This window comes from Schistocerca cancellata, chromosome 11 (genome assembly GCF_023864275.1).
Source record: "Schistocerca cancellata isolate TAMUIC-IGC-003103 chromosome 11, iqSchCanc2.1, whole genome shotgun sequence".
NCBI classification, from domain to species: domain Eukaryota; kingdom Metazoa; phylum Arthropoda; class Insecta; order Orthoptera; family Acrididae; genus Schistocerca; species Schistocerca cancellata.
This window is the reverse complement of record NC_064636.1, coordinates 56533990-56545662: the sequence shown is the minus strand read 5'-3', so window position 1 is coordinate 56545662 and position 11673 is coordinate 56533990. Positions and strand designations below refer to the sequence as shown.

General features: G+C 40.2%; 1 long non-coding RNA gene across 3 annotated transcripts in view; it reads right to left on the bottom strand.

Annotated features, from left to right (window-relative positions):
* Nucleotides 1-1627: 1627 nt before the first annotated feature.
* LOC126108694 (uncharacterized) overlaps nt 1628-11673 on the bottom strand; it is a 29427-nt gene continuing 19381 nt past the window's right edge. For all 3 annotated transcript variants that reach the window (XR_007523595.1, XR_007523594.1, XR_007523593.1), the window contains exon 4: nt 1628-1889. This is a non-coding gene — a long non-coding RNA (uncharacterized LOC126108694). The remainder of the gene's footprint in view (nt 1890-11673) is intronic.

The following is an 11673-nucleotide window of genomic DNA, read 5'->3' as shown; positions in this document are numbered from 1 at the left end:
CTGACATCGGAGACATCACATCTCTTACCATACCTTCCAAAACACCACCACACCACGAAGCCAAAGTATAGGAAACCACTTCACCACGGGTGAAGACGCTCGATCGGTGGTGGCCTCGGTGACGTTCCGTGCTCGCATGAACTCTGTACGTTGTTCAGACCACTTTGTGCACAGTGAAAAATTTCCTACTAAACAATGTTTTTACACTGGCGTCTTTCATCCGAGTGTGAGGAGGAGGTGGAACAGCCCGGTACACCACAACAGTAATGGTCCTATCACACTTCCTTGGGGTACTCCAGAAATTGCTTCTACCTGTTAACGGCAATTTGTCGAGTTCTACCTGTAAGCAAGTCATCAATCCAGTTGCAAATCTGGTCCGATACTCTGATCTTATTTTTAACTGAAGAGCAGTACAGGATGATGTCAAATGCCTTCCTGAAGTCAAGGAACACTGCATCAACCTAAATGCCTTTACAGTGCTACAGAGCTCACGGAGGAGCAGACCGTGGCGAGTTTCACAGGATCTAGCTTGCGAAATCCGTGTCGATTTTCTATACAGGATCTTCCTCCAAAATGACAAGTCTTCAGCATAAAACATCTTCCATAATTTTACAACAGACTGACGTCAACTGCACACGCATATAATTATGTCCGTCTGTTCTACGGCCTTTCTGGAAAATGGGATTGACTTACACTTTTCTCCAGTCGCTAGGTACCTTTTCTCGTTTCAGCGAACTATGGTAAACTGCTGCTAGAATGGGAGCACGTCACTTGCGTAACCTTTGTAAAATCTTACAGGTATCTGATGTGGTTCTGACGCCTTTACACAAGTAAGCAATTGTAGTTGCTTTCTTTTCTATGATCAGTAATCTCAATATCTACCACTTCTACGTACGTACTCACTGAGGGGCGACAGATTGCTGCAGGAATTAGTTTGCAGAAGTATGGTAAAACTGGTAAGGCACCTAGGCACACTTAAATTGAGGTTGAGAGAGAAGGATGTCTGTGTTCATAAGAAGGTGGTCAATAGATACATCATCGTCCAGAGGACATTTACTAGAGAAGGATGAAGTGTACTACTCAGCTACTGGTTTAACCAAGTTTGACTAACATTGTGCAGGATGCGTGGATATTGTGAATAGCTGCATGAAATAAAGGCTTATGTTGTTCAACTTCATCCTTAGACAATGTCATTGCAATTTATTTTCTTTCCTCCTTGGTAACCTCATAGAAGGGCACTGCATTTGTAATCTCTTTTTTTAACCAAAACAACATGCCATACCATTTGTTGAATAACATCCGAGAAGTTCTCAGCATTCATACCAAGAATTGTTCAGGCCTGTCCATTTGAAAACACTTACACTCTAAAATACCCCAATAAAGATGTTTTTACAACAGCGCACAATAGTGCCAGTTACAAACTCAACACATTTTGTTAAATGCCATTTGTGACAATGAAAACTAATTTATATTATAAATCTCAATATTTCTTCTGTATCTTTTATAAATATAGATGAGTCTGTGCTGCAATACAACATGAAAGTAGAGACTTATGTCAGTGTTACCTCTATTTACTGATTCAGTTGAATCAGTATTAGCATTTCCTCACATGAAACCTAAGTAGGTCATATAAAAATTCTGCAAATTTTTCAAAATTGACAAATTTTCTATGCACTTGAAGTTGTTAATGATCACAACAAGAATTCCAACAGTGTAAATTTCTCACTAATAACTTATCAGAGAGCGCTTCCTGAAGGCCAGGCATCACGTTTGTGTTCTGGTAACTCCTGATGACTGCAAGCTGCATCAGCTCTGCATCCGGAAGAAAACCTGTGCCATACCACGACACGTGGTTAACACCATTGCTACTTCTCAACCTGTGAGGTCATCTGAAACATAATTTTAAAAATGAAAGACAAGGCTGTTTTACTTGCAACAATGTACACAATTAAAAATTACAATCAATCCCCTACACTCATTCCTTACAGTACGAGAATGAACGACCCAGATTGGAAACTTCCTGGCAGATTAAAACTGTGTGCCGGACCGAGACCAGTATCGAGCATACTGCCTACTGACAGAGGCATCCAATAGAGAACAAACAAATGTAAGGGTACTGATGTTGATAACACAGAACATATTGCATACACTGAAGTAGAGACACAAGATTACTGATGTACAGTGCATATCTCCATAAACTGACATGTGTAAACTATAAAATCTACGTGTTAGTTAAAATTAACATTTATCTAGAAAGTGCGAAACCCAAAGAATAATTGAAATGTAATTATAATCCCGTACGTAACCACGCCAGCACGGCCACCACAGGGGCATTATCTGCCTCAGATCAGCGGTACACAGATCATTACTGTCTAATACAAGGTGTTACTGTGAAACGCCACATGGCCACACTTCTGATACATATAAGCTGCACAGCTCCAAACACACAATATTTTCCAAAGACAACAATTTTTTTCTGCCACTATCTAATTTAAACACAGTGCTCATACCCTGTTTTTTGTGAATGTAGGTGGACACTGTATTATTTCTGGTTTTGAGTGAACACAGAGGTTCAAAGACCATTGTCACATACTTTATTAAACTGTAGTTAGATATCAGACTGCAAATCATTGCCCATTCTTAATCTTAGGAAATTATGGAGTATACAAAAATGTTCACCAAGTGAGTGATTACATTATGGATTCGGTATAATCTTTGGAGTTAATGAAGTTACAAGTTTCTGACATTGTGTTAAACCATTAAATAATGGTTTTCCTTTTATTGCAAGTAAGGACATAAAATTTTGTTTGATTCTACATCCACACAGACACTCCACAAGTCATTGTACAAAGCGTGGCAGTGGGTACCCTACACCACTACTAGCGATTCCCTTTCCTGTTCCACTTGCAAATAGAGTGAGTGAAAACCAACAGTCTGTATGCTTCTGTATGGGCCCTAATTTCTATTATCTTCAGAGTTCTTACACGCGATGTATGTCAGCGGCAGTAGAATCATTGGGCAGTCAGCTTCAAATGCTGATTCACTACATTTTCTCAATATTGTTTCGCAAAAAGAATGTCGCCCTCTGTTCAGGGAAACCCATTTGAGTTCCCCAAGCATATCTGTAACATTTACATATTGTTCAAACTTATTATTGTTGTCGTCGCCATCATCGTCATCGCTGTCGTCTGGAGGCCAAAGACTGGTTTGATGCAGCTCTCCATGCTACTCTACACTGTGCAAGTCTCTTCATCTCCTAGTAACTACTGCAAGCTACATCTTTCTGACTCAGTGCAAGCTACATCCTTCTGACTCAGCTTACTTTATTCATCTCTGTCTCCCTCTACGATTTTTTACCCCCCCTCCCCCTCCACACTTTCCTCCAGTACTAAATGAGTGATCCCTTTATGCCTCAGAATGTGTCCTACCAACCAAATCCTTCTTCTAGTCAACTTGTACCACAAATTTCTCTTCTCCCCAATTCTATTCAGTACCTCCTCATTAGTTACATGATCTACCCATCTAACCTTCAGCAGTCTTCTGTAACACCACATTTCAAAAGCTTCTATTCTCTTCTTGTCTACACTGTTTCACTTCCAAACATGGCTACACTCCATACAAGCACTTTTAGAAAGGACTTCCTGACACTTAAATCTATACTCAATGTTAACAAATTTCTCTTCTTCAGAAACGCTTTCCTAATGTAATTCCCTCAGCATTACCTGATTTAATTAGACTACATTCCATTATCCTCATTTTGCTTTTGTTAATGTTCATCTTATATCCTCCTTTCAAGACACTGTCCATTCCATTCAACTGCTTTTCCAAGTTTTTTGCTGTCTCCGACAGAATTACAATATCATCAGCAAACCTCAAAGTTTTTATTTCTTTTCCCTCGACTTTAATTCCTGCTCCAACTTTTTCTTTTTTCTTTTTTTTTCCCTTTACTGCTTGCTCAGTTTACAGATTGAGTAATATTGGGGATAAGCTACAAAGCTGTCTCGCTCCTTTCTCAAACACTGTTTCCCTTCTGAGCCCCTCGAATCTTATCTGGTTTTTGTTTGGATTGTCTGGTTTTTTGTAAAAACTGTAAATAGCCTTTCGCTCTCTGTATTTTACCCCTGCCACCGTTAGAATTTGAAAGAGGGTTTACCGGTCAACTTTGTCAAAAGATTTCTCCAAATCTTCAAATGCTGTAAACATAGGTTTGCCTTTCCTTAACGTATCTCCTACGAGAAGTCATAGGGTCAGTATTGCCTCGCCTGCTCCTACATTTCTCCAGAATCCAAACTGATCTTCCCATTTTGACTTCTATCAGTTTTTCCATTCTTCTGTAAAGGGTTCGTGTTAGTATTTTGCAGCTGTGACTTATTATAAACTGATAGTTCAGTAATTTTCACACCTGCTGTATCCGGAATTAGAATTACTTTATTCGTCTTTTAAGTGTGAGGGTATTTTGCCTGCCCCATACATCTTGCACACAAGATGGAAGAGTTCTGCACGGCTGGCTCTCCCGAGGCTATCAGTAGCTCCACTGGAATGTTGTCTACCCCTGGGGTCTTGTTTCGACTTCAGTCTTTCAGTGCTTTGTCAAATTTTTCACAGGTAACAAGGCTAGCCTCTGAATTATTTTGATGTCTTCCTTCAATCTGACCAGGTACGGATCCCAAAAACTCTAGCAGCACTCAAGAATAGGTCGCACAGTGTTCTACATGTTGTCTTCTTTACAGGTGAACCACTCTTTCCTTCAATTCTCCCACTAAACCAAAGTCTACCATTCGCCTTCCCTACCACAATTCTCACATGCTTCTTCCATCTCATGTCACTTTGCAATGTTATTCCTAGATATTTAAACGACTTTACTGTGTCAAGCAGGACACTGGTAACACTATCTAAATATTACAGGTTTGATCTTGTTATTCGTCCGCATTAACTTACATTTTTCCACATTTAGGGCTAGCAGTCATTCATCACACCAACTGGAAATTTGGTCTAAGTCATCTTGTTATCTGCCTACAGTCACTCAACTTCGACACCTTATCGTACACCACAGCACAGCAAACAACTATAGATTGCTGCCTACCATGTCTCGCAAATAATGTATGTACGTAGAGAATAACTTCGGTCCTATCACACTTCCCTGGGGCACTCCCAACAAAACCCTCGTCTCCGACGAACACTCGCCGTCGAGGACAACATACTGTGGTCTATTACTTAAGAAGTCTTCGAGCCAGTCACGTATCTGCGAACTTATTCCGTATGCTCGTACCTTCATTAACAGCTTGCAATGGGGCACCTGTCAAATGGTTCCCAAAAATCTAGAAATATGGAATCCGTCTGTTGCCCTTCATCCACCATTCACAGTATATCATGCAAAAAAAGGCAAGTTGAGTTTCACACAAGCAATGCTTTCTAAAACCATGCCTATGGAAAGACAATTGCCTAACCTAAAGACACTGCAGATATAAGAAAGCTTCTTTAGCAACAATGTGCAGTAAGTTTTGTCGGAAATTTATCAAGATAGAATTGCTCTGCTTGTCACCATTCTACTGCTTTAGGTAACTAATTTCTTCTTCTTCAACAGAGTGTGTACTGAAAATTGTAAATCCACATAACAGAAAACAGTACTGTGACTAGCTTTTGTGCGCTTGATCTTTTTCCTGGGCCACAACCATTGGAGAGTATTGTGTGTACTTTTTCTAGAAATAGAGCGAGTGTTTGAAATCTAGTCCAAATACCGTTTCCTGCTTGAGTACGCAATGCATCAGTCCACTATAGGTGACTGGTTGCCTTTCCCTTAGTTTCCATATTTTCCATCCATGGATTTCATTACTGTTATAAAATTATTAATCATGAAGTACTGTATGTAATCTTATTATTCTCACTGTAGTTTACAATCTGCCAATTTCAATGGTACAGTTAGTTTTTCAAAGAACACAGTCTTTTTAGATAAACTGGCGACTGAAATGGTTCCCAGGCCATGCAGCTGCAAGAATAGAGTGGGCTACGAAGTGTCCACAAAGAGAGCAAGAGCATTAGAAAGTCCTAATTTTACTCTTTCCCCTAACTAGTTGATGCTCTCTGAAAATTCATTAACTTAGAAATTATTCATAACTAAACTGTGAATCCATCCAAAAATACTTTTGTTTGCTGAGCCCTTAAGGTTGTTCATTCACTGATTTATACGTTTGTTGCCCTAATTCTTCCGTACCAGATAATGTCTTCGCTTAACCAAAAAAGCCACTATACTGGGATCAGAATAATGAAGTGGCTGACAGTTGATCACAGAAGGGGGGGATGTTGTCGTATTGCAGTTTCGCAGAAGCACAATTTGCCTCCAGTAACAACAACCGTGCAGTGCCATAGCACATTCGTACTATTCCTACTAACATTCGAGTACAGAGTTTTCTTGGCAGGATCATAACAGTCTTATTAATTTTCTAAGCAATTTCACATTTAGCTTTACACATTCCATAAAAGAAACACATCGCACCAAGAAACAAAGTGTGTAAACACAAATGACCACAATTACGTTACAGACCACAAGTGTCATTTGCAGCTCACTGGAACCGGCAGCTGGCGTAGCAGAGCAATACGACAACTGCAAACGGGGCAGAAGGTGTGACTGAACTCACACTGACTGGGTGCGTAAACATCTAGCCGTCAGTCTGATGCAGGGGTAATTAAAAATTTACGTGAACCAGAGAAGTTACAAACCTGAGTATTTGAAACAAATACTAACAAAGAGATAGTGGGGCTGGCCAGTACTTACCTCAGCTCAGTACAGCCGATAGATAACACAAAACAGAACAGAAACTAAACTGGCCGAGTGCATGAACGGGCACAGACAAACCGTCCGCCTAGGAGATGTCCAATACCCAGTAGCAGAGCATGCCGTCCAGCACAATTCTAGGGACCTAGGAACCTGCTACAACGTACGTGCCATTTGGCTTCTCCCACCCAACACCAGTCCCTCGGAACTGCGGAGACGGGAACTTGCACTCCGACACATCCTTTCATCCCGCCATCCCCCTGGACTGAACCTACGTTAAACAACCTCACTCCCATTTACTCTTCAGTCTTCTTCTTTTTCCTCTCCTCTTTAGCCATTCACGCATCTTTTCATCCTACATAGTTGCGTTTATCTTTATACTATATACCTCTTTACTTCTGTATGCATCCTCTTTGGTTTGAAGCTGGCACAGTACTTAAGAGTAGAATATCTTTGGCTTCCCTCTGACAACCATGTCTCCATCCTTGCTACCCTCCCTGTTTACCTTTCCCTGTTGCTTCATAACCTGGGTTGTGAGTAACTAAATCCACTTTCCCTTCTTCCCTTTTTTCCTCCCTCTCTCCTTCCTGATGAAGGAACAAAGTTACGAAAGCTAGGATGTAAATTTTCTGTTCGGTTCTGTTTTGTGTTATCTATCGGCTGTACTGAGCTGAGGTAAGTACTGGCCAGCCCCTCTTTGTTAGTACTTGTTTCACATCTTTATATGAGATTTTCCATTACTCATTTAAACCTGAGTATCTTACATAGAACTTGGTAATTCAATGTGGATGTATACACTGTATCAGCAAATAGGATATCTGTCTTTACTACTTTTTAATTATCTGACATACAATTAGGCAGGATTGTTGTTGGGCTAAACAGGTTGATATTTGTGGTAAAACAAAGTTTAATTACCAGTCTCACGAATTATACACCCCCTCTGGACAATGAGTTGGCAGCCTGCAATTAGAAATCCTTTGAACATCATCTCTGTCTCTTTCATCACGTTAACAAAGTACAGTTTCAGTATCACCGAGAGTCCATGGTTAAATACTAACACAGAAATATTTGTGTGTTGAGAACATTCTATTGTGTTGCCTTTTTTGTGAACTTTTGTGAGAACCTCAGACTGCAGCTTTAATTACACCAATTAACATCCACATGTTAGCATCCACTCGTGTGAGTAAAAGGTTAGTGCTTGATCGTTTATTGATTTTTATTTTGGTGTACAGTTGAATAAATGAATGTGTATGAACTTCTTCGGTTGGTGCCCGAATATGGAGAAAAGACATATGCACAACTAATTTCTTAGAGAAAGGTATTCTGCCACTGTCCAATTCTAACATATTATGTCACTAACATAGCTGATGGGTGGCATTGCAGTGAAGAAAAACTAATTTGTCAGGCAAGAATAATTAACACAATTCTCACTAATGAACAGTTAGTTGTATGAAGACCATGTACAGAAAACTGTAAAATGTGATTTAACCATTACAAATGTGCAAATAAGGCAGCTTTAACTCTCCACCTGCGGAGCTCTTGTAACTGTAATTTATCATTGATCCCCCAAACCGTAAACTGTGTCCTGTAGTCTATATGGCTCTGAGCACTATGGGACTTAACAGCTATGGTCATCAGTCCCCTAGAACTTAGAACTACTTAAACCTAACCTAACCTAAGGACATCACACACACCCATGCCCGAGGTAGGATTCGAACCTGCGACCGTAGCGGTCACACGGTTCCAGTCTGAAGCGCCTAGAACCGCACGGCCACACAGGCCGGCCTCCAGTAGTCTGAAGAAAGCACAGGTAACACCCTTCTACAAGAACAACTCTCCAAGAGCCTCGAAATCAATTTGTTGTAGTATCTCAGAACATACTCTAAGCTCAAACATAATGAGGTATCACAAACAGAACGACCTCCTCTGTGCCAACCAACGTGGATTCAAAAACATCCATCGTGTGAAACCCAACGTGCACTTTTCTCTCACAACATAATAGAAGCTTGGATCAAGGCAGTTAGGTACATGCAGTACTTCTTGTTTAAAAAAAAAAAAAAAAAAAAAAAAAAAAAAAAAAAATTGACTCGGCACCCTATCTACGCTTTTTGTCAAAAATACCATCATACGGGGAACCAACGGAAATTTGTGACTGGATAGAGGACTTTTTGGTAGGGAGGACACAGCATGTTATCTTGGATGGAGAGTCAGCATCAGATCCAGAAGTAACTTAAGGTGCGCCCCAGGAAAATGTATTGGGACCCGTGTTGTTTATGCCCTATATCAATGAACTTGTGGACAATATCAATAGTAACCTCAGACTTTTTTTGCAAATGATGCAGTTATCTACAATGAAGTGCTACCTGAAAGAAGCTGCATAAATATTCAGTCAGATAAGGTTTCAAAGTGGTGGCAACTTGCTTTAAATGTTCATAAATGTAAAATTCTGCATGCCACAAAATGAAAGAGCATAGTATCCTATGACTGTAATATCAATTCGTCACTGCTGTAATCAGCTGACTTGTACAAATATCTGGGTGTAATGCTTTGTAGGGATATGAAATGGAATGATCACATAGCTGCAGTTGTGGATAAAGCACGTGACAGATTTCAGTTTATTGGTAGAATACTGGGGAAGTGCAATCAGTCTACAAAGGATATTTCTCACAAATTACCTGTGTGACCCACTCTAGAATATTGCTGAAATGTGTGGAACCAGTACAAAGTAGGACTAACGGGGGATATTGAGTGTACACAGAGGAGGGCAGCATGAATAATCAGAGGTAGGTTTGATGCTGAAGAAACTGAACTGACAGACTCTTGAATATATACAAACACTTTCCCAAGAAAGTTTTATTAATGAAGTTTAAAGGACCAGCTTTGAAAGATGAATAACACGCACAAAAGCATCCTAACCATCATTTTTTCCACACTCCATACGCAAATTGAGCAGGAAGAACTGCAGAGCATAGATGTGGATAACATAGTTTGGCTATGTGAAACTTGGGTCAACATAGCTCTTCATTGTTTATACCTGAATTGCAATAACAAAATGGTAACGCTATTTGTTTATATGAAACATAACCACAGCAACAACCAATGTGAATATGATTTGATCACAACTGCACATAGTTGTCAAATTGCTTTTCTGTCTCTGATGCTTGTCACCTGTCAGTTACAGATGATAACTGATGTTTTTAACAACAATTCTATTTGATCTTGAAAGTTTTGTTTGTCAGTGAGGAACATTTTCTTAAAGGAATTTGCAAAGCTAATGGTGAAATTGCATAGGCAAGTGATGGAACTATCACGATGCTGCAAAGTGAAGTTAATACTGCAGATAAACAGCGAACGTACGAATATAGTCAGTGGCAAACCGCAGAGTAGGTGTTGTTGTTGTGGTCTTCAGTCCTGAGACTGGTTTGATGCAGCTCTCCACACTACTCTATCCTGTTCAAGCTTTTTCATCTCCCAGTACCTACTGCAGCCTACATCCTTCTGAATCTGCTTAGTGTATTCATCTCTTAGTCTCCCTCTATGATTTTTACCCTCCTCGCTGCCCTCCAATACTAAATTGCTGATCCCCTGATGCCTCAGAACATGTCCTACCAACTGGTCCCTTCTTCTTTTCAAGATGTGCCACAGACTCCTCTTCTCCCCAATTCTATTCAATACCCCCTCGTTAGTTACGTGATCTACCCATCTAATCTTCAGCATTCTTCTGTAGCACCACATTTCAAAAGCTTCTATTCTCTTCTCGTCCAAACTATTTATCGTCCACGTTTCACTTCCATACATGGCTACACTCCATACAAATACTTTCAGAAACGACTTCCTGACACTTACATCAATACTCGATGTTAACAAATTTCTCTTCTTCAGAAACACCTTTCTTGCCATTGCCAGTCTACATTTTATATCCTCTCTACTTTGACCATCAGTTATTTTGCTCCCCAAATAGCAAAACTCATTTACTACTTTAAGTGTCTCATTTCCTAATCTAATTCCCTCAGCATCACCCGACTTAATTCGACTACATTCCATTATCCTCGTTTGCTTTTGTTGATGTTCACCTTATATCCTCCTTTCAAGACACTATCCATTCCGTTCAACTGCTCTTCCAAGTCCTTTGCTGTTGCTGACAGAATTACAATGTCATCAGCAAACCTCAAAGTTTTTGTTTCTTCTCCATGGATTTTAATACCTACTCCGAATTTTTCTTTTGTTTCCTTTACTGCTTGCTCAATATACAGATTGAATAACATCGGGGAGAGACTACAACCCTGTCTCATTCCCTTCCCAACCAATGCTTCCCTTTGGTGCCCCCTCGACTCTTATAACTGCCATCTGCTTTCTGTACAAATTGTAAATAGCCTTTCGCTCCCTGTATTTTACCCCTGCCACCTTCAGAATGTGAAAGAGAGTATTCCAGTCAACATTGTCAAAAGTTTTCTCTAAGTCTACAAATGCTAGAAATGTAGGTTTGCCTTTCCTTAATCTAGCTTCTAAGATAAGTCGTAGGGTCAGTATTGCCTCACAAGTTCCAACATTTCTAAGGAATCCAAACTGATCTTCCCCAAGGTCGGCTTCTATCAGTTTTTCCATTCGTCTGTAAAGAATTCGCGTTAGTATTTTGCAGCTGTGGCTTATTAAACTGATAGTTCGGTAATTTTCACATCTGTCAACACCTGCTTTCTTTGGGATTCCCACGCCATATTGTGCTTGCACATAACTGTGAAGTGACATCACCCCTTCTCTACTCAACTGACAATTGCTTTGTTATCCGGGTCCAGATACAGAACTCGGAGTGAGGAAACCCCGGACGGTGTAACGGCGGTGCCCGCTGGAAGAGTGAGAGAGCAATGTGGCACAGTGGTAAGAGACAGGAGCCTCGTTTCGAG